This window comes from Podarcis filfolensis (genome assembly GCF_964270895.1).
Source record: "Podarcis filfolensis genome assembly, chromosome: 1".
NCBI classification, from domain to species: domain Eukaryota; kingdom Metazoa; phylum Chordata; class Lepidosauria; order Squamata; family Lacertidae; genus Podarcis; species Podarcis filfolensis.
Genome location: NC_139604.1, coordinates 97,987,425 through 98,010,833, shown reverse-complemented (window position 1 = coordinate 98,010,833; position 23,409 = coordinate 97,987,425). Strand labels below are relative to the sequence as shown.

Below are 23,409 nucleotides of genomic sequence, written 5' to 3'. Positions count from 1 at the left end.
CCTAGGGGGCAAATTTTGATCAAACCTCTGGGACAGGGCAGCTATGGCATTACATATGTTGTGAGACACTTAATTCTCAGCAGCTCCAGCAGATCTGGTCAATGCTCAGGGATGATGAGAGTTGTAGTCCAGCAACATCTGGGAGAGCTGCAGGTTCCCCATCTCTGTTTTAACCGATTAATCATGTTGATGAATGGATTAAAACTTGCAGCCTTATTGAACAGGGTTTTCTTCCCTTGAGAATAATACATGTTAAAAAGAAAGGGGGGGAGGGGAAACCCTATACATTAAAGCAATATCATTACCCATCACCTGTTGCCTGAAATAGTTAAAATCACGCTGCAGAACACTGCTACATTATAACAGACACTGCTTCAGTTATAATAATACCATCTGGCGGCCAATTAGTCCCTAATACAATTTTATTCTTCATGGAATTTTGTAAGTAAAACGTAAAACAGTCAAAATAGTTAATTGGCCTACTGGGGGAAAAAGCTGCATGGCTGATCTCTTTAAGTCGGGCGAAAAATGGCTCTGGTGAAAGAACTGTAAAAAAAATTCATAGAGAGATTTATTTTTTTTAAAATCCAATGTGAGTTTAAATATTTATCTTGCATGTAAAATGCAAAAGGCTAAAATGTGAATGTTTCCCAGTCCCAACCTCTCAGCAAGTTTTAGGCATATCTAATTCTCTGGACAGTTGATGTTATTTATGACAAAAGTGCAATTTGATTGTGGTTTCACTCTGTTTATAGTTTGATACCCCCCCTTTTACATCAAGCAATCAAGTATCAGCAGTGTTATCTCAATTACTCTGAATAACAAGCAGCTGTAACTCTAAGGTTCAAGTTCCGTCTGCTCGGTGTCAATCATTTTAATAAACTAACAAAATGAAGGACAAAAACCTATGAAAGAAGCATTTTGAATAAATGCCCTTGAGCACAATCCAGGTCAAGTCACACCTCTGAAAATCCCATTGAAACCAACTCTTTCTTCCTATGAAATCAACAGGACATAAGGGTGATCAACTTAGGCTAGATAGTGTTTATTACTAGGATAGAGCTAAGGCCCGGTTCATGTGATGCAGCCACATGCTAAGGAGTCCTAAGGCACATGATGCTGTTGTATTCACAGAGTTACAACACTCACAATCTCACCCTCCTATTAAAAACTTACAATACAACAACAGCAATAATAAAGGCACGGCACAAGCCCTTTCATTAAAAGTGGTCAATTCTGAGAAGCTTGTTGGAACAAGAAAGTCTTCACCTGCCGGTGGAAGGACGACAGGAAGGGAGCCAGTTTAACTTCTCTAGGGAGGGAGTTCCAAAGTCCGGGAGCAGCCACCGAGAAAACTATAGCAGCCAGGCTAATCCTGTCCAATAATGGCCTTAGCTGGCAAGTCACCTGAAAGTGATGAAAGGCATTCCAAGTCATGGATTGCCCCTGGGACTCTACTGACATAGATGGTTCCATGAGTACGCTTGGACTACCAACCTACTCATATTTCCAATTTCTGTACAAAGGAACCACCCACTCACAAACCCTCTGTCTTGTCAGAATTTAGATTCAGCTTATTGGCCCTCAGCCACCAGTGATATAGTGAGTAATCTTTGCCAAACCATTTTTACTTTCCAGTTGTACATAACTGTTTCAATCACTATGCATATATTAAATGTTCATTTGAGCAACTTTGTAATGGAATGAGCTTCCACTCCCCCCCTCCCCAATTTCCCTGGAAGTAAGCTCTGAGACTTTCTTCTGAGTAGACCTGTATAGGACTGCACTGCTCAGAGCTGTTTTGTTAACGCATAATGTTTTAAACACCGAGAAGCACGCTATATGCAACATGGCTGTTCCTTTATGTGATTATGGACCTCAAGCTTTTCTGAATTAGAGTCCTCCTGAAAGAACACACCTGGTATGTGATGAAATGATAATAAAATATCTTTATGCACTAATCTCTTGCTTTATTTATTTCCCCTAACAAGGATTTCTGGAAACCTCTGTATCATTAATGGACATATTTCTTCTCTCTGATACATCCATTAACTGCCACAGATAATTCTGATCTGTATAAAGAGTAACAGTTTAAAGCAACTAATTCACATATCAAGTACTTAAGGGCTGTGCAATGTTAAAGACCTTGCATATTTTTTACACATTATCCCTTGACAGGAGATAGTAATTGAGACCTTAAAACAGTAGATGGATCTTCCCTTGTCGAACACAGGAGGGGAAATAAATGCTATTAGGCCAGACATATTGCCTAGGAAAATTTATCACAATTTTGCTCAGGATACAGATAAGGGGGTAGCTTGTTTGTTTCAACCGATTCTTACCTTACCTGGCCTAGTTGTACCTTACTAGGATAGTACTTCCAATCTGCCAGAGAAAACTGTGCATTATGCAGTTCTGCTATTCATGACGGTCAGTGCCAATCATTTCATCTCCACTGCATTAAGTTACTAGGCCCAGTTGTGTCTCACTGCAATGGGGCTACAAATCCTGGTGTGTGCCAGGTATGCTTGGAGGCCCTACCAAACACACACGACCATATCCAGAAATAAAACTTTTGTTTTAAAGTTTTAAAGACAAGGTTTTAAAGACAAGGTTTGGTTTTTGTGCACACATAGCACCAGAAACAATCAATGCTGGAAGGTTGTGTAAAATTTTGCTGAGATAATAATAATCATACATTAGAGAACGGGGTTAAAAAAATGTACTGGTTATTGACATTTGGCATATTTTTCCTCTGCCTTGCTGGCCTTCCTATTCCCCTTCTACCCAGCTTCAAAAATGCATGGACTTCTGTGAGCTTGCCCCAAATCCACATTTCTCATTGCTCCTTCATATGATCAGCTACTTCTTTCGCCTTACGTCCACAGTGGTACACATAGGACTGGACAGTAAAAATGAGCCTTCCTGTACTATTACTCCTTATTGCAGCCTTCTTCAACCTGATGCCTTCAAGATGTTTTGGACTACAGCTCCCATCACCCTGAACTATTTGCCATGCTGACTGTGGCTGATGGGAATTGTAGTCCAGAACACCCGGAGGGCACCAGGTTGCGGAATGCTGCCGTTTTCCGTCCTCCCATTTTTGCTTTTCTATGAGCATTTCTTATTTCCTCATGATTAATGCAGCCCTCGGCTGGTCTAGATTCCCTTGTGTATTTCTTGTGGCAGCCGGATGGAACCACTTCAAGTAAAAGTACCACCAAGAATTCTGTGAAGCTGAGTGACTGAAATGCTTGGCAAGCAGATGGCCTTAGGAAAATGATTAATTTAGAAAAGCAATTGCCCTTGTGAGCCTCTTTATATTGATAATATACTGCATAAAGGGAAGAAGACCTATTTTAAGCCGTATGGCAAATTTGCTGTGTGGACTTTTTCAATTCTGCTTAATGCTATCCTCAGTTAATTTGGGCAATTAAAACAGGCCTGTGGAAATAAGGTGTGGGTTTTTGTGTGTGGGTTTTTTTTAAAGAGAAGTACAATATTTCATATTAAAAAGAACAATTTTGTTGCCATTTTATACAAATTGTCTCATTTCGTCACCCACATTTCCTTTCTGTGTTCTACGTTTCAGTGAATTCTCATCTCCCACTGCTACAGACTATTAAACAGTGGAAGGAAAGCTCAGTTAAGTGAAAAGGTAATGAAACAGGTAAAATCACACAAAAGAAAGTTAAATGGTTTGAGGCGCTGCTGCAAGCTTTGCTGTAGGGGGATCTGCCACGCTTGCTCATTAAGCGGCCACCTATGCATGCTTTACACATCCAAAAGGTTCTGAAAGGAGCATCCAAAACATATCAAAGAGGGGCTGAAGACTTCATGCACTTTAGAGAACAGCCATTGCGTGATGTTTTATTGGAGCTGGCTCAAGTCATCACCTTTGAGATCCAGAAAGCAAAGGAAGCAAGCGGCTTTAAGTGACCCAGAGTATCAAATTCCAGTTCACAACTGTGAGATGGTGCTGGAGGGCTGACTAAGAAAGTACCTTTAAGATCCGATTAAAACAACAACAACCCCCCACCCCCAGCTGCCCGAAGGCCTTATGAAAAATTAATGAAGCAGATGCAATTAATATCAAATATGCAGAACATTTAGCCTTTAGGTGGGGATACCATTCAAGCCTTCTGTGAATATGTTTCTCAAATATTTTCCAGTTTATAGCATTACATGACTCCCACCAAATCTCTTGCCCTGCACTGATGAAGGCTAGAGCCTATCTCTACATTGCTTGTTCTCCCCTTACTTTGATCACAAGGAAAACCACTCTGTTTTATCACATAAAAATAGCTCAATACAATGTTAAGAACCAGAGCATCTGACTTAAGGCGATTAAGTTTGTGTAAACCCCACATATGGTTTCTGAAAGCCCAGTTCAACAAGCTCAGTTTCAGGTTAAGAACGGACCTCCAGAATGAATTAAGTACTTAACCTGAGGTACCACTGTACTGTCTTGACTTGCATGGTCTCTCTCTTCCTCGCTTTCTACCGCTATGGAATGACTGTGCAACCAGTGACTGTGTGTATTTTGTTTGCACTTCTCATATGAAACGTAAGTCCACTATTAGATTAGCACACAGGTGCACACATAAGATGTGCATTTATGTGAGGAGCAAAGCTCACAACCCTGACATCACAACATAGTCTCATCTCCTAGAGAGATCACACATGCCACTCTTCCAACAGATATGACCATCTTAAGCTTGCCCAATGCAGTGAACCCCAATATGCCAATATTTACCCTGCATTCTTTGAGAATGGCTTTTAAATTCTGTTTAGAATCTAAGGATAGGTTGGCCTTGAGAATGGGCTCCTTTATTAAACTGACTATAGAGCAATATTATTATGGCCAGCCTGGATAGCTCAGCTGGTGAGAATGTGGTCCTGATAACGGCAAGGTTGCAGGTTTGATCCCCGTATGGATATTCCTGCACTGAAGGGAGTTGGACTAGATAATCCTCAGGGTCTCTTCCAACTCTACAATTCTATGATTCTATCATTTTCAGTATTCAGGAGGCCTTCATCCACACCACATGCGCAACTCAACCAAATGAAGCCCTATGATGCCTATCATAAGCAAGCAATAGCAATGTGGCCTTTGCCAAATTTTGCTGCCAAGCAGGCTCTCATTAGAAAACATGCTATTGAAGATAAGAATTTCCTAACTAAATTGGGGGGAAACAACCCTGAGAGTTACAATGGAACTTTGATAATCTGCAAATTGGGATGGATGATTTGCAAATTGCAAATTCCCACTGATGTAAATAGCGATGAGGAATGATAAGCAGTGGTGGTGGCAGAGGATGAATAGCTGATTGGATGAGTGGCAGAAGGGGAAAATTGAAATTGTCGGGTGGAATAACAAGAGGGGCAAAGCTCTTTTCCCGCTTCCTTTGACCCTTCTTCCCAACAGTGTGGTGTAGTGGTTAAGAGCGGTGGACTCGTAATCTGGGGAACCGGGTTCGTGTCTCTGCTCTTTCACATGCAGCTGCTGGGTGACCTTGGGCTAGTAGCTCAAGGTCACATAAGGTAGCTCAAGGTCACATAAAGGTAGCTCAATACAATGCTAAGAACCAGAGCATCTGACTTAAGGCTATTAAGTTTGTGTAAACCCCACATATGGTTTCCGAAAGCCCAGTTCAACAAGCTCAGTTTCACCTGCGTCAGAGTGCTGTCTTGACTTGCATGGTCTCTCTCTCTATTCTCTATGCCAGTGTGGTGTAGTGGTTAAGAGTGGTAGTCTCGTAATCTGGTGAACCAGGTTCGTGTCTCCGCTCCTTCACATGCAGCTGCTGGGTGACCTTGGGCTAGTCACACTTCTTTGAAGTCTCTCAGCCTCACTCACCTCACAGAGTGTTTGTTGTGGGGGAGGAAGGGAAAGGAGAATGTTAGCCGCTTTGAGACTCCTTCGGGTAGTGATAAAGCGGGATATCAAATCCAAACTACTCCTCCTCCTCCTCCTCCTCTTCTTCTTCTTCTTCTTCTTCTTCTTCTTCTTCTTCTTCTTCTTCTTCTTCTTCTTCTTCTTCTTCTTCTTCTTCTTCTTCTTCTTCTTCTTCTTCTTCTTCTTCTTCTTCTTCTTCTTCTTCTTCTTCTTCTTCTTCTTCTTCTTCTTCTTCTTCTGTGGTTTCCACTTGCTTCTTTTTCAGATTTGGCGACTGCCTTTCTTTGTCAACATTTCAAAACCGGTGTGCAAAACATCAACACAAAGCCAGGAACAGTATTGCAAAATACTGCCACTAGAGGTATTTAAAATGTTATAAAAATCTCAAGAAACACAGAGTAACTTTTTACTTTCCATCTAGAATGACATAGTCAAAACAAAAGCTCTCCCCCGCCCAACAATGTTACGCACTCCTTGAGAGAGATAAGTGGGATCCAAATGTGGCTAAAGGCATTCTAGCTGTCTAAAGTGGTAATTGCAACCTTTTTCGTTCTCACTTCGTATCATAATTGAACATAACTGCACTTAATGCAACTACAGGCACTAAGACATGGCAGAAGACTAGATCCATCCAAAGTCATGTAAATACAATCACTAGAGACGGGGCAGCTATCTGAGAGGAAAAGTTCAGAATGCAAACTCATCCCCTTGAACAAAGTGGCCCCAAATATGGTTCAAGAAAAGGCATTTTCAGCTTAGCTTGGCTAAATGGCATGCCACCAACACCAACAGCATTTCCATTTGCAGCCATAGGTCTTAGATACATGCCCCATGATCTCTTGTTGAAAATGATGTTCGCCAGGGTCTCCAGCTGTGAATGATGCATCAATTGCGGCTGGAAACCATGAGACTTGTATAGAAGCCTCATGATCTCTGGTTGCAAAGGAAAATGAAAATAATGCTGTATAGAGTTGAGAGCTCCTGCAGAGCCTCTTCTTGGCAGCACACAGCATCACTTGCAGATCAATCCCAGGCCTCTTCCCCCTTCCCCAGCATTTGGAATTTAGGGCTGGAATCGATTTGATTTTATGTTGTACACCACCCTGAAGGGATCTAAACCCCAATATGATGAGGAGATTCAATATGATAAAAATTTTAATTACAGATAAATAAAAACAAATGACTGCTATTGTTTGGACAGAAAAAGGAAAAAAAAATGGTTAGTGAAAGTGCTATAATCTATTGAATGATAGGCCTGGAAACCAGTTTGAGGAGGATAAAAAGAGATAATAAACTGTTGAAATAGTACACAAAAGAACATGTTCAAGAAATTGAAGAACAAAAGGAAGATTAGATACAGGATAATAATTATCCAAAAGTAAAGGCTCAATGCATTTTTGTAATCTGTGTACAATTTATTATTTCTGTGCAGAAATTGGAATGACCAGAAGTAGGAAAATGCTGAAAGGGGCAAAAGTCAGTTCTACACTTTAAACGTCCACTCTTTTCCAAGATGATATTACATTCTGTTGACTGACAACAGGAAAAATTTTCCTGGCAGAGATGGGAGCCAGAGGAGATCCGTGTGCAGACTTTTAAAATTACAATACGACCACTTGAATTTCCCATGTCTATTGTAATATACCAAACTGGGATAAATCAAGCAGACTTTCGTGATGTTTTGGGGGTGAGAGAGTAAAGCATGCTATTTCAGACATTTTAGACTCCTTCTAACCACCAATTTCCAAATGTACTGTCTGTACTAAGTAGCCATTAGAAGAAGTAGCTGCATAGCACAGGTATTCCAGCTCACGCTAGTGATACAGAACGTCAGGCCCAGGGGCTAAATGGAGCCCTCCAAGTCTTTCTGGCCTTCAGGAAACTTGCTAGGCCACAACCCCTCCTCAGGCAATGCCCCTTTGCCCAGACCATATCACTCACTGGCCCTGCTCTGTGCCCTTCCTTGAGTGCTTTTGTCTGGCCAGAATGTGACCTTGACCTGTGATCATGCAGCCCTCAGGTAGAAAAAGGGGTCTGATACCTAGATTACACTCTCCTCATGGTGCCTGGGAGTCTGCTATGGTACGATCGATATTAAGCAAGAGATGTCATTTTACTATGACACTCTGATTATTTAAGTTAGCCAGGAACTGAACTCAAGAGGTCTTAGATCAGGCAAAGGGTACAAAGACCAATCAAGCACTTCCTACAGAGCTAGATACCATGCAGTATCATTAAACACCCATTCATTTCAACAAGGACGCGCGAAGGAGTACCCTTCATCAAACACAACATGCAGCAGAAACCTCCGTTATGCTCAGAGTAAGTTCCAAAAACACTTTCAAGGTACAAAATGATGCTCACCACTCTGGCACTTAGATTGTAAATCTATTTGAAAAACACCAACACCAACAGTCGCTTATTCTCTACCGCACTCCAAAAGTTATCATCTCTGAGGATAACAAAGCTCTCATTTCTGTCTCACCTTCCCTGTCTCTGTGTCCTAAAACAATAGATTAATTCTCCACAGTTAAGGCCTAAATGCTTGTACTTGCATTTGGGGGGCCGGCAGGCCGATGGATTTATTTGAAATTTAAGATTAGACTTTAAGCTTGAGTTTTAATGTAGCAGGTTAGGTAGTGTATGCACACTGAAGAATCTGGAATTCAAACATTTTGCTCTTTTACTCAGTCCACATTTAGAAAGGATCACCACTGCATCAATAAGCAGACATTGTTTTTTCTCCTTCTCTCATCAGCTTCCTGGAATTTATTCCCCTTACCCCCCCCCCGTCCCGCTTTGATTGTAGGATGCTTTGTTTGAGTTCTGACAGCAGGAAGGTGTTTACATTTTGTGATTGATTTTGGCCACATGCTGTTTGCTGCAGCAGCAGATGACTGATCATGCATCCTTCATTTTATCTGGAACCTTGCTGGATATCATGTTGTCATTAAGCAAGTACAAGCTACCGATTACCCAGGCTTACATCCTTGTGTTCCTGCAGTCAGTAAATGCTACAAGATACCTGTGATTTAAAAAGTGGGGATAATGGGTTTGCATGGGCTATGGGACTCTGCACACTTAAGTTGGAAAGGGCAAGTCTTTGTTGTGGAGCCTTGGAGTAATGTTGATGAATGTCAGGTTTTAACCATCTTGATTGGGGTTCTGTTAGTTTCATCACTAGTGGTAGCTGATCTCCACAAGGCCTGATGGGGCAGAAAGCAGGGAAGTGAACAGCAGGTGGAGACATCTGCACTAGTCCTTAAATCCTTTGTTTCATTTGGAAAGCCATGCACTGCCTAGTCTCAGAGGCACAGGATATGTGAGAGAGTCTGTTTGATTGGACTAAGCCCATGTCAGCTGCGGAATGCACTTCGCTGACATTATCTCGAAAATCATTTTACCAGCTCTTCAAGATAAGTCAGTATTACCCTCATATTGCAGGTGGGGGGCACAGCAGGACGTGAGGGATGAACTGAGGGAAGAGCGAGAAGGACATTTAGAGAATTTATGCCTGAGCAAAAATTTGAACCAGAGGCCTAATAATTCACATTCTTCCATGACAAGCCTGAGGAAGATTTTGTTACTTCAATAGTGAAACAAGCCTCACTATTTCCAATAGTGTATATAAAGGTAAAGGTACCCCTGCCCGTATGGGCCAGTCTTGCCAGACTCTAGGGTTGTGCGCTCATCTCACTCTATAGGCCGGGAGCCAGCGCTGTCCGCAGACACTTCCGGGTCACGTGGCCAGCGTGACAAGCTGCATCTGGTGAGCCAGCGCAGCACATGGAACGCCGTTTACCTTCCCGTTGGTAAGTGGTCCCTATTTATCTACTTGCACCCGAAGGTGCTTTCAAACTGCTAGGTTGGCAGGCGCTGGGACCAAACGACGGGAGCGCACCCCGCCGCGGGGATTCGAACCGCCGACCTTTCGATCGGCAAATCCTAGGCGCTGAGGCTTTAACCCACAGCGCCACCCGCGTCCCCTAATAGTGTATATACTCCAAGGTAATTGTGCCAAGATTACACCATTAGTACTACGCTACATGAGCTCCCCACTGAGATAGTTTAACAGCTTGTGGGCTTTAGAACCGCAAACGCAAAGTGATATCGGATGGAACCAAGTCTCGTATATTCAAGTTAACTTAAGCTGTTTTCCACTTGGATTGTTCTAGGATTCCAGTGTGTGGAATAGGAACCAGGCTACAAACACCCTGATTTTCTAAACGTAAGCCAAAGACACTTTCTGGAGAAGAAAACCAACAAAGCAGCACAGTAGTAACACCCGAAGGAATTAATAACCTGTGATTTGACCTATATATAATAATTGTCTAGGAATCGTTCTTTGGCACTGATATCGATACTGAAAAAAGCATGAGCAGCAGGGACATATGTAAAAGATATCTAAACTCAATCATGTGTAGCTCATATGCCCCTGAGAGGTTTCTGTTGATTGTGCAGTGAACAGGACTTCAGAGGTGAGTGTGGAATGAGTACACCATGCCCACTGAAATATCTGAAGTGGAGAGCAAGGGGGTCACATATAAACAATGCAATTGGGGCTCTTCGGTCTGACTGCAAATCTGATACTGACCAGCACTGAATATTTAAGTCCAAGTAACTTTAGGCAGATGATAGAGAGCTCTGTTCTCCAGCAAGAAAGCATGTAGGTGCCCATTTTCTAGCTTATCTTAATAGACATTGATTAAACTAACTTATTTTTTAAAAAATCATGTGTTATAAAAGTTTAATAGTTTCACATTACAATAAAAGTAAATGTGAATCATATTAAACTTGCTTCCTATTAGATTCACTGGTGATTTCTCCGATATTCATTGGATGTTGAGCGTCAGCATGTTGTGTGACAGTAACTGATTCATTCCATATATTAAATCGACCCTCTGCTCATTTATTAATTGGGAAAACCTACCCCCATCAAAATTTTGCTCCATCAAAAATGTACAAATTATGTGCATACACCATGGATCCACGTTAGCTTTTTCTCTAAAAGCAGCAATCCCATAAATTGAGAACCACTAGTATGCCCAGGGCCTTCTATGACTTGCTATATAGTATCTTCTTGTTACAGTTCTTTGTTGTCCCTAGGCTGCTCTCATGCACCTTCCTTTGGGTGTGATCCCATATGTGGTATGTGTTCACGACGAAACCTTGTGCGTGGAACTGATTCCATGGTTTATTCTCACGTGACTCGCACCTTCCCTCTCTGCTGAGTAGAAAAGTCCCACATGATCTGCATCACTCATGGACATGGGGAACTATGGTTCCCAGGCCACTGAAGCTCTCTCAGAAGGAAATCACATCAAATCTTTGGACCGCCTGTGATTCTCTGGAACACAATTATGGCATTTGGCATACTGGCTGTTAAAAGCTGCATTTCTGGTTAAAACACGTAAGGAAAATTCAAGATGGGTTTGTTGCTAAAGTTAGGCAAAATTTCACATATATAACCGGGTCCTTTGTGCTTTGCATGTATCAAAAGCAGCTGACAATAACATTAAGAGCTGCACTACATCTTTTATAGCACACCAGATGTCAAAGGCAAAACTTAAAAAGATTTTTAAAAATTCTCTCCTGAACTTTTCTTATAGCTATATAAAACTATCTTTGGGGTTTAGAAGTTACAGAGCAAGTGGCAAAAATGTTTTTCCCCCCACTACACTTTTTTTTTTTTTTTTACCCCTGTAATGGCTGCATTTTTAAAAGATATGTGAAAAGGAAAAAGAAAACGTTAAATGGGTGGTAGGTGGCAGAACAAAATTGCTACACTTATATGAACGGTAAGCACAGTTTCCATAAATCCTCTCCTTCTGAGTCAGAGTATGCCTTTCAAAAGGTGCTTCAATAAAATAAAAACCCCGACCACCCACATAAAAAGCACAGTGGCACTTGATTTGTCGAACTTGAAAACAGGCAGCATATTCTCACAAAGTTCTGCCTTGAAGCAGATGACGACGATAGCAAAATCAACACCCCAGCCTTCCTCTGAGGAGTTCAAGATAGCATACGCAGTTGCCCATCTCCATCCTCACCAATAACCCTGTGAAGCAGGATAGGCTGAGAGATGGTGTCCCACCTACTGGTCACTCAATGTGCTTTGCAGATTAGTGGGGCTTTGAACTAGATTCCCTTCCAAGTCTATATAGTCTCTCATAGGGGATTTTCCCCCCTGTCTGATGTTTGCCGCTTGCCTTCACACCCGAGGGTGAAATTGGATTTTGCAAAAGGGTAACAATTACTAATGCTGAAACAGTTTGGAAAGCTTTGTATCGGAAACTTTTGTATCCAGTGTGGTTCACAGACTCAGAATATGCAAACCACATATTCCTATTTTTAGACCATTTCGGTTCACCATGACTGACACCATGCAATGTTCAGGAGACTAATCAGCATCTCATGAATTCATTGGGGTTGTCCATACTGGTTAATTCTGAACAAGCTGAAAAAATTAAAAAGATTGTATGCGTGCTTCTGATATGGGAAGTGTTATTTCTTACATTTTGCATGGGAAGGTATTTTTTCTATCGTCACAGAATTTACCACAACCGCAAATTCTCCATGATGTGGGGAGTTCTGTGATTTGTACAGGGGACTGATTGAAGATTTCATACCACACACACAGAGTGTCTATAATGCCAGCAGTACAGTGGTACCTCAGGTTAAGTACTTAATTCGTTCCAGAGGTCCATACTTAACCTGAAACTGTTCTTAACCTGAAGCACCACTTTAGCTAATGGGGCCTCCTGCTGCCGGAGCACAATTTCTGTTCTCATCCTGAAGCAAAGTTCTTAACCTGAAGCACTATTTCTGGGTTAGCGGAGTCTGTAACCTGAAGCGTATGTAACCTGAGGTACCACTGTACACACCTATTTTCCTATTCTTGGCTGTGAGTCGTGGAAGACCTGCTCCCTGCCTTGCAAGCCTTTTTCCACCTGGTCTGGGAGGGTGGGGCCCTGACTGTAACTACAAAAGCAGAGGCTTCTGAAGAGACCAAAGACCATATTGGCATAGCGCAGACCCAGATCCCCAAGCCTGAGATTCTAACAACCACTGGTCACCAGGAACCACCATTGGCAGGATTGGCAATGTAGGTTCCATGTTTATGGTAATATTTTAGTCTCTTGTGAATTATGCCATTTTTATGTGCAAATAATAATAATAATAATAATAATAATAATAATAATAATAATTTATTGTGTATACGCTGCCCATCTGGCTGGGTTTCCCCATCCACTCTCGGCGGCTTCCAACAAAATATTAAAGTATAATAGTCTGTCAAACATTAAAAGCTTCCCTAAACAGGGCTGCCTTCAGATGTCTTCTAAAAGTCTGGTAGTTGTTTTTCTCTTTGACATCTGATGGGAGGGCGTTCCACAGGGCGGGTGCCACTACCAAGAAGGCCCTCCGCCTGGTTCCCTGTAACTTGGCTTCTTGCAGTGAGGGAACCACCAGAAGGCCCTCGGCGCTGGACCTCAGTGTCTGGGCAGAATGATGGGGGTATGGGGGTAGAGACGCTCCTGCAGGTATACTGGGCCGAGGCGCTATATATATACATGTTGTATATATATATATATATATCTGTTGTTAAATTTACTGCGTTCTGTAGTTGACCTCCTCTGTAAGGCTTTATTTTAAAATCTTTTAAGATAATATTTTAGTTTCCTGTTAAATTATGCTGCTTTGAATGTATACTTTATATTAGACTTTCCTCAGTAACGTTTTATTCTACATTGTTTTATTTGATGTTTTAATGTGCTTTGAGCTCTCCCCCCTAAAAATATAAAGTGCTATAGAAGTGAAATGAATAATAATAATGCTGAACCTGTCACACTATATAGCAGTGAGATTTTGGGTACAACCTGTAGCACATTGACATTCATGAAGGAATTCCTGTTTACTTTAATAAAAAGCAGCATATTTCCCATCAAGGTTCAAAGATGCCTCATTAAAAGCCATCTTTGAACCTTGATGGGAAATATGCTGGGGATTTTTTTTTTGGGAGGGGGGAGAGAAACAAAGAATAATCTGTTTGTTTGTCCAAGCTGTAACATAAAGCTTAGTTTTTGGATCATGGCCTATTCTTTCAATTTTTGAAAATATATAAAATTTAAACACAAAAGTTTGTCTTATGAAGAAAACCCAAAAATATGTTTTTCAAACTTGCACTAATAATAAAACATGTAACATGAGGACACAGCAGCAGCTAGCAATAATTTCTGAACAGCTTTTATCAGCAACATGCTACTAGAACAAGAATAAATGGCCTAAACTCAAGCTAATCTGATCAAGGAGCAACTGAGCAAGGTGTCTATTTCATCTAAAATCCCAAATCCCAAGCTGTTTATTTTTAAGACTCTGTAGTCCTCTCAACTTCTGAGACATGTATGCGTGTCCATTTTTCAGCTATGGCATCTGATCTTTTACCCTGAACAGCATACGGCAGTTGGATACATCTGGAAAGCAAAGATGCTTAAAGAAAGAACAGAGGTCACTAAACGAAAAATGACTCAAACAGGCCCCAAAGTACACAGAAAAAGGGGGTATATGCACACATGCCTGTGGGGATGGCTATTAAAAATTGCCAAAATAAATAGCAACAAGGAAGCAGATAAATTATTTCGACAGAGTTCCTGAAAACAAGAACATGAAATTGTGTGATTTGTTCTATACTGAGGTCGGAAATTGGTAGCCTCCCATACATCGCTGGAGAACACACATAATCTCTGACTACTGGTGATGCTGACAGGGCCTGGTGGGAACTACATCTGGAAAGTCAACGGTTGCCCACAGCTGCCCTACCCATATCAGTGCTCTGGTGGAGAAATGCCCTCTGCTGTAGTTCCATATTACATTTTCACATTCCTTTATAGAGAGGTAGAACTTCTGGAAGGGGGAAAAAGTGAGGAGTCCTAAGATGGCATTATAGCAGTACAGTGGTACCTCAGGTTACATACACTTCAGGTTACAGACACTTCAGGTTACAGACTCTGCTAACCCAGAAATAGTACCTCGGGTTAAGAACTTTGCTTCAGGATGAGAACAGGAATCAAGCGGGGGCAGCGGGAGGCCCCATTAGCTAAAGTGGTGCTTAAGAACAGTTTCAGGTTAAGAACAGACCTCCAGCACAAATTAAGTTCTTAACCTGAGGTACCACTGTATAACTGAAGAATAAGGTAAATAATACAAATTGCCATTCTATTAACCACCATTCCACATATAGGTTTCTGAATGGGCATGGTATTGGCAGGGTTTCTAAGCCTCTTCTGTGGCAAGGAGCCCAGTCTATCCACATGTACCCTTTTAAAATGTCATTACAGCACACCGCAGTGAATCAAGGCACTGTTCCCTAATTGGTTACAGGTATCATAATTTTATTCCTTTCCTCAAGTACCAATTTTGCCAGCTATTAGTTATTTATTTTTTTGGAACAGCAGCAAAGTTCTGCTGCCTGAGCTATTACATTTGGCACTTTTTGTATTTTCCTTAACAGGAAGCCCAAGGAATTAAAATGAAATTTCCACCTCTGTACATTTGGCATTGAGGTCCATGGTGTTTCCATTCAGCCTAAATTACAAGGGCTTTGGAGAAAATCACAAAACACAACAAAGCCAAAGTTAAGTCCTGTTGATGTCAATGGGAGAGTGAAGATGTGATTCAGTATGGAATACTATACACAATTTCCTGGGAATAAGTCCCATAATGAGTTCATCGCCTTACTTATTTTCAAAGAGACATATATTGTATTCTGTTGCCATTCACTCTCATTTAAACAGATTAAAATGCTTTAACTTTGGTTGGATCAGTTTTTAAAGTTCATTTTAGCACTGACACTTCTTTGGACTTTCTTTCTCTCAGGATGCAAACCAAACTCACCTGGGTGTAACCCACATTGAACATGGACTTACGTCTGAGTAGACACGGGCAGGATTACATTAATACTCACATTAATACTTGTGCCCTCTTCTGTGAACATTGTGAAAACTAATAAGGTGCAATTAGTCAAATATAAAATCTTCTGGTGTATTTTAATTTATGTAAACTATAACTATTATTATAATAATTATTAATTAAATTTATTAGTTGCTTTTTTTTTGCCACGGCAATTCAAACACCCCATTACGCAAAAAGGACATAGATAATTAAAAGCTAAAGGCCTGACAAAAAACGATTTTTTTTTGCCAGATGCCTAAAAATATGTAACAATGGCATCAGGCAAACCTCCCTGGGGAGAACATTCCACAAGCAGGGAGCCACCACTGAAAAGTCCCCTTCTTATGCTGCCACCCTCTAGACCACCCATGAAGGGGGCGTATGAAGAAGGGCCTCAGACAATACTGCAGGGTATGAGTCGGTTCATATAAGGAGAGGCGGTCCTTTAGGTATCAGGGTCCTGAGCTGCATAATACTTTATAAGTGAAGACCGACACTTTTAATTGGGTTCAGAAACTAATTGGTAGGCAGTGCAGTCAGGCCAGGATTAGTGAGCAACCTGGCCATGGAATTCTGACCAGCTGCAGTTTCTGAATTGTATTCAGTCTTTCTTATAATGCATTGCAGTAATCTATCCTAGAGGTTACCAGAGCATAGACAACAAAATTTAAGCTATCCCCATCCAGATAGGGGCAAAGCTGAGTCTCCAGTGATAGCAATGGGCCCAGAAGTATCCCTAAACTATGTACCTGCTCCTTTATAGGCAGTGTAACCCTGTCAAGAGCAGATCGCTTCCTATCTATTCAGTCTAGGAAGACACCCACTAACAGTGCCTTATCTGGACTGAGCTTCAGTGCACTGGCTCTCATCCAGTCCATTACTGAGGCAACATATCGGTCCAGAACATCCACTGCCACACCTGCAGATGTAAATGAGAAACAGAGCTGTGTGTCACCAGCATATTGCAGACAAGGTACTCCCAGTCTCCAGATGACCCCACTCAATGTTTTCATCTAGATGCTGAACAACATAAAGGATAAAATTTATCCCCCACAGAACCCCACATTGAAGGCTCCGTGGGGCCTAAGGACACTCCCCAAGCATCACCCTCTGAAAACGACCATCCAAGAAGGACTGGAACCATCCAACCTCAACTCTGACAGCTGCCACAGAAGGACATCATGGTTGATGGTATGGTAAGCTGCTGGGAGAATTAACAGGGACATATTCCCGCCCCCCATCTCTCTCCCAACAGAGATAATCACACAGGGTGATCAAAGCAGTTTCCGTACTAACACTGGGCCTAAAACCCCTTTAAACTAACTAATTGGCAACGTGTGCACCAAACAGTGAGAGTTTGAAATCTACAGCATGGTCTCATTTGGTATTTTTTGTTCATAATTTTCAATATGTGAAAAGGGCACAGGAAGCGCATTAGGATAGTGGTGTCTGATATCAGAGCGGTCCTACTACTGCACTGAGAGTGCCTTTACTTTAGTGCATTTTCTAGGGGGTTGGCTGTTTGGACAAGAGTAAATGTCCCAGATAAAAGGTCTCCCAGATAAAAGTATTTTCAGATGCCTCTCAACTTTCTGGGTGGCATTTTGAGCAAAAAAAATGTTGGGTGCACACAAAGATATTATAGGCATCAAATCCCTGCTTTCATTCCATTTTGTCATTTTCTGTTTTGTGACTTCTGAGGCCTAGCTGGAAAGTAAGAGCTGTTATCTGGCTTTTGCTCAAGTGTTTAGCAGCAGAGGAGGGGCAGGCCACTGCCACTGGTGAACAGGGCCTTGAGAACTCTCCTGACCTCCCACAGGATGGGTCTGAAATTAATTATTTTTAAGAAGAAGAGAAGAAGAAGAGTTTGGATTTGATACCCCGCTTTATCACTACCCTAAGGAGTCTCAAAGCAGCTAACAATCTCCTTTCCCTTCCTCCCCCACAACAAACACTCTGTGAGGCAAGTGGGGCTTAGAGACTTCAGAGTAGTGTGACTAGCCCAAGGTCACCCAGCAGCTGCATGTGGAGGAGCAGGGAATTGAACCCGGTTCACCAGATTACAAGTCCACTGCTCTTAACCACTACACCAGAACTGAAGGGATAAAGACATTTACTGCTTATACAGCTGATGGGACCGAAGAAGCTGTAGTGTTTGGGGAGTAGGGACTGCCAGTATTGGCAAGGAACACAAACTGCAACATACGAAAAGAACACTGAATTTAAGAAAATCTTTTCAAGAAAATCTTTCCATAGATAAGGTGCCACAGGAATGTGTCATCGCAGGCTGCACAAAAGGCAGAGATAAATCAATCTGAGTGATGGGAGATTGGGGGGGGGGATGCTTTTTTTTAGGACTAAATTAGACACAGGATCTATCTACTTCAGTATCCTTTTTCCGACCTTGATCACCTGGTTCAGTAATGCGTAAGGGCTAGAACCAAAAAGTGTATTTTTAAAGGCCAAGTAAGCTAGAGGCAAGATATTATTTTTATTCAAGGCTGAGTTTCTGTAACCTTGAGGGTTTTTTCCCCATTCAATCATTTTTGTGGCTAAGAGGAAGCCATAAGAAGATCAAAAGTGATAAATTTTTCTCACAAAAAATATCTCAGGTTATAATTGGAAAGGACTTGTTTGGGATGTGAACTCTGAATTAGAGGTTTCAGTGCTAATACTATTTTTTATTTTTAAACCAGAGTCTTCACATCAATAACAGCGCAGAACATTTTCCAAGACATTTTGTTTAACCACCAGCAGGATTGTTTCTGGAAATATTTCTTTAAAATGAATCAATCCACTTTTTTGTGGGACTTAGAAACCCTTTATAAAACAGTTCTAAGTAATGGTGTAATGCTCATTTAAAGGTGTGTTCAACATGGATCTCATCTTCATATCCGATGATGGCACAGTGGGATAAACCCTCTCTGTGTGTGTGCACTTTTTCAGGTTTCATGTTATATTAGAAGGGATAACACAGCATAGGAACATATAAAGGTTTTCTATTGCCAAGCATTTGAACATGCAATGCAAATGCTGGATCAGGACCCCAATTTAATCTTAGCCTGAAAAAATGTTTTCACCCAGGGTACAGTAAATCATAAAAATCCTCCTCTCAGGTAGGACCACATTTTGATACTGGATATATAGCAGTAGCTCAGTCCCATGGTTTCACACCATCTTCCGAATATATAGGCATTCTAGTCTCCAGCGGCATCTGGAAATAGAGCAAACCTGGCTCTAACTCTAGTTTATCAATTCAGATATCATACCAAACCACAGTTGGCACAAAGCAAGACTGGCAAATCCATTTCAAACAATGATGTCTGAATCTGGTTTCTGAACCAAGGTTTAGAGTAAAGTGTGAACTGAGTTCTCATATAACACTAAACCTCAGTTTGTTTATGCGGTCTGTTTGTATGTTGAACCCACCATGGCCAATTAACTACGGTTTGTTTTGCAGCCAACAAAACAGAATATGAAGCCATGGTTTGAAGCTGGCTTACAAATCTTGGCTTGCATTAACTATGGTTTCTTATAATGCCCAAACCCACTGTTCTCTATTAATCCTGATTTATTTAGGCAACCTGCCCCAGACACTCACCCTGTTAGAGAGGAGTGGGGCAAAAATGATGAGAAAACAAAACCAGCATTAGGTGAAGGGAGCTGTGCTCACTCACAAGGTTGATTCTTGTCTGTTCAGCAAATCATAGCATAGTGTTATGTGCAAATGAGACTAGAATCTACCCTAGAAATTCCCAAGGCTTATTACACTTGTTAAGATTGTGTGCAAGTATCCTCTTGAGTTTATGAACTAGTATAGAGACATAGAGATGGGCTCTCTTTATGACTGCCTTCAACGACGGAATTCCTCTAGAGATTTCCCAAACCCTGATTTTGGGCATTTGGGGAACGTATTATTAGACCTTATAAAAATGATGCCTTCTATAGAATGGCATTGAGCTGGTATTGTTGCTGAGTTTTAAGATCTGTTCTATTTGCTTTACCTCATCTTACGTATGAAGTACTCCTTTTAAGGTTCTGTTACTCTGCAGATGATTTCACAGTGGTGCATGGTGATAAATCAGATCGAAGAATAGATAGCCATTTTATTATGTTGCCTAGTATCTGCTCCTATTCTTGTGATTTGTTTCTCTTTTTTTAAGGATTATGTAACGAGAGATTTCTTTCAATCCCTGTTAAATATTCAGAGACATTTTTGCATACTTTGTACGAACGAGGCTCGCAAAGTCTTAATAGTGAGAATGTTCACATGCTGAGGAATAACCTAGTTGTCTGGATGGTACAGGCAAATCATCTCAAACTTATTTATATTAATGTGCTATGGAAATGAGAATATGGAAAAAAATGGTCAGAATTTATGCTAAAGCCTTCTAAAGGCGTAACAGCATCCTACTAAGTATATATGTCAGCTTAATCTAATCCCCCTGCTTCCGACACATCCTGTGGTCTCAGCACGGTGCCTATAATGCTCTCATATGTTATGAGGGATTGCCTCAGAGAAGTTCACCATCAGGACCACACTTGGTTCAATAAAACTTTACATTTCATCTTAGGCTGACAGAAAGCTATCTTTCTCACATTTGCATCACAAACCTTTAGCTTCTCCTGACATCAATAACATTGGCTATAATACTACCACGTAATCTGTTACAACACATGGAGAGCACATATTTTCAGCTCTCATCTTACTTTGTCAGCTGCAATGGGCCGCTCTAATTTACTTGGACTTGCCTAAATGAACATGGAAATTCTTTGTGACAAAAGAGGGGAAAATACATGCTTTTAATTAGCAGCTCATTTGAGATTTGCGGCAGAGTTTCCTTTTCCCCGCCCCTGATAACTTCAAGTTCTACTACTTAAGCAAAGCATCTTTCTTTCCCCTTCATGTGTGCATTGAAGAGAAGAGCGGCAGGAATTTGCCTACGTCTTCAGGGGTGGATACAGATCAAAGAACAAGAATAGATCAAAAAATATTTTTGTATTTCAATCTTATATCAGGAAAATCTAACTAATCTAATTAACCGTGCATCAATAACTTACTTTGAGATATTTTGCTGTAAGACATCAGTCACGTCTAGGTAAATATTAATGCAACATTGAAACATATACACATCTGAACCCAATTTAAGGTTTCTGTTTGGTTAAAATGAGCATCATTGTTTCACTTGCTTCAGATTTCTTGCTTTGTGGGACCAAAATGGCTACTAAAGCTCTTATCATTTTTTTGTTGTTAACTGGTGTATGTCTTTGTTCCAATTTCCAGCAGAGACTGTTGAAAAGCAGGGCTATAGAAAGCTTTCTTGGAATTGCTATAGACAGGATAAGGAAATAACATGCTCAAAATACTATAGGCTCTACCTAACTTAAGGGGTAAGGCACAATATACTGTAAAATAAATAAATAGCACATGGAACATAGAAGTCAGCCCATTGATCCATCTAATTCAGTATTGCCTATACTAAAGCAGCTAAAATGGCACCTGAAAGATCTTGTGGACCACAATATCCATAATCCCTGACCAATGGAAGTGCTGGCTCTGACTGATGGGAATTGTAGTCCATAGCATCTTGGCTGACTCCATACAATGACTGGCAGCTGCTTTCCAGGCTTCCAGACAAGAATCTTTCCCAGCACTACCTGGCAATTCCAGAGATTTAACATGGGGACTTGGGCACGGTCTCAGACATATGACTGATTTTCTGAATATGGCATCCAATCGGTAAAGCAGAACACATTACAAAAGTCAAACCATTGCAAAGCCATCATGCAATGAAGTGGTTGTGTGATTTGGCCCCTAAACTAAGGACAAACCTAAGCAAGGCTTGAAATAATGCCAGAATGAAAAATCCACCCTATTTAAGACCCAACATGGTAAACAGCTAATCTTTTAAATTTTATTTTCAAGCCGAATTAGCATGAAACATATAAAGTAGAAACAGGAAAAAATAAAATCAGAAGTGTTGATGTTAAATTAACATAAAAGCAATTTACACCATCTAAATATAAAGCAGGCAGTAAAAAGGTTTGGAAGTAATAATATAAATATATAAATATCATTTAAAAATTACTTAGAAAGGGGTTTTCAAGGGAATATGCAAAAAAGCTCTGACATGAAGGTTCTACCTTGATTTTCTAACCTAGGATCCTGTTTTTTTTAACAGAAGATTTCTGAAAATTGTTTTAAGGTCATGTTATAATGAATTCAAAGGCTTAATTTGAACAATACTGACATATTCCTGGATATGTGCCACCAATATATCAATCGCTTGAATACCTTTGGCTGTTGTGGCACAATACATATCTATTTCTCTGTATTATCTGCTATAGGTGAGGTTGTGCAGATTCTAGACGTGTCTGGATGCAGTGAGAGGCCTGATAAGGACCAAAAAAACCCTGAGATTAAATTCTGGGAAGATTCACAAATCTGGGAATTGGGCAGGATACCTGTTCTCCTGAAAGAATAGGTATGTATTTTGAGAATGCTGTTAGATCCAGAACTGTTGCAGGTGACTCGTGGCCCCTATGGCTAAGGTCACCTTCCATCAGCTCTAGCTGGTTTTCATGCTATGACTGTTAATAGCCTGGTCACACTGCACTGGATTCCTGTAATATGATCCATGCAGGGTTGCTCTTAAAGCTGGTCTGGAAGATGCAGTCAGCACAAAATGCACTGGTGGGGCTGCTATATGATGCAGCCTACCAGGAATACATTAGCACCAATTCTGAAAACTGGCTGCCAGTTTGCTACAGACTAAGTCCAAGGTGCTTATGTTGACTTACAGAGCCATGTACAACTTGGGGCCTGGAGCACCTTCACTCATATAGACCTGCCCATGCATTAAGATCTACGGGGAGCACCATAACCATCTGAAATTGATTATGTGGGAGTCACCAAAATGGTAAAGTAAGGAAGGAGGAAAGGTTACAACATCTGGGCCTTTTTCATTTATAAAAAGGTGAGTAAGGGAGACATGAGAGAGATGTATGATTTTGCATGAAGTGGATACTAGAACTCAGAGCCATCCAATAAAACTGAGTGATGGAGATTTAGTACAGAGAAATCGCTTTTCCACACACTACAGCTGGCAACAGTACATTTTTGGCCCCCACGTGCGTCAACGGAGCACACATAAGCCCGCCCTGCCCTGCCATCTTCTGAGCCCAAAAGAACCTATGCGTCAGCGGTGGCGCATCAACTGGACATGCGCAAAATGGGTCACCATCTGTACACAGTTCAACAATGGAATTTGCTCCCTCAAGACATAGTGATAGCCACAATTTTGGAATGCTTCCAAAGAGGATTTGACAAATTGATGAAGGGTAAGGGTATCATGGCTACCAGCCAAGATCGCTGTGTTCTACTTCCACTTCCGGCAGTGTGCCGGATTCAACTAATGAGTCCCACTAGTTGAAGCCTGTGCAATGACTTTGACTAGAGCAATGTGGCTTTAGCTCCCTCCCCTCCACCTGCACCTTGGAATTGGCTTGCGGGGAGGGGTTGGGAGAACCCCCAGAGCAGCTCATGGGGGAGGAGAGTGTTG

General features: G+C 41.2%; 1 protein-coding gene and 1 long non-coding RNA gene across 2 annotated transcripts in view; one reads left to right on the top strand and one right to left on the bottom strand.

Annotated features, from left to right (window-relative positions):
• The window catches only part of DPH6 (diphthamine biosynthesis 6), a 242,294-nt gene that overhangs the window by 24,024 nt on the left and 194,861 nt on the right, over window positions 1-23,409 (bottom strand). The window lies entirely within an intron of this gene.
• On the top strand, window positions 16,150-23,379 carry LOC310766704. Its single transcript, XR_014550374.1, has 3 exons — window positions 16,150-16,258; window positions 16,904-17,038; window positions 22,196-23,379. It is a non-coding gene; the product is annotated as an uncharacterized lncRNA (long non-coding RNA).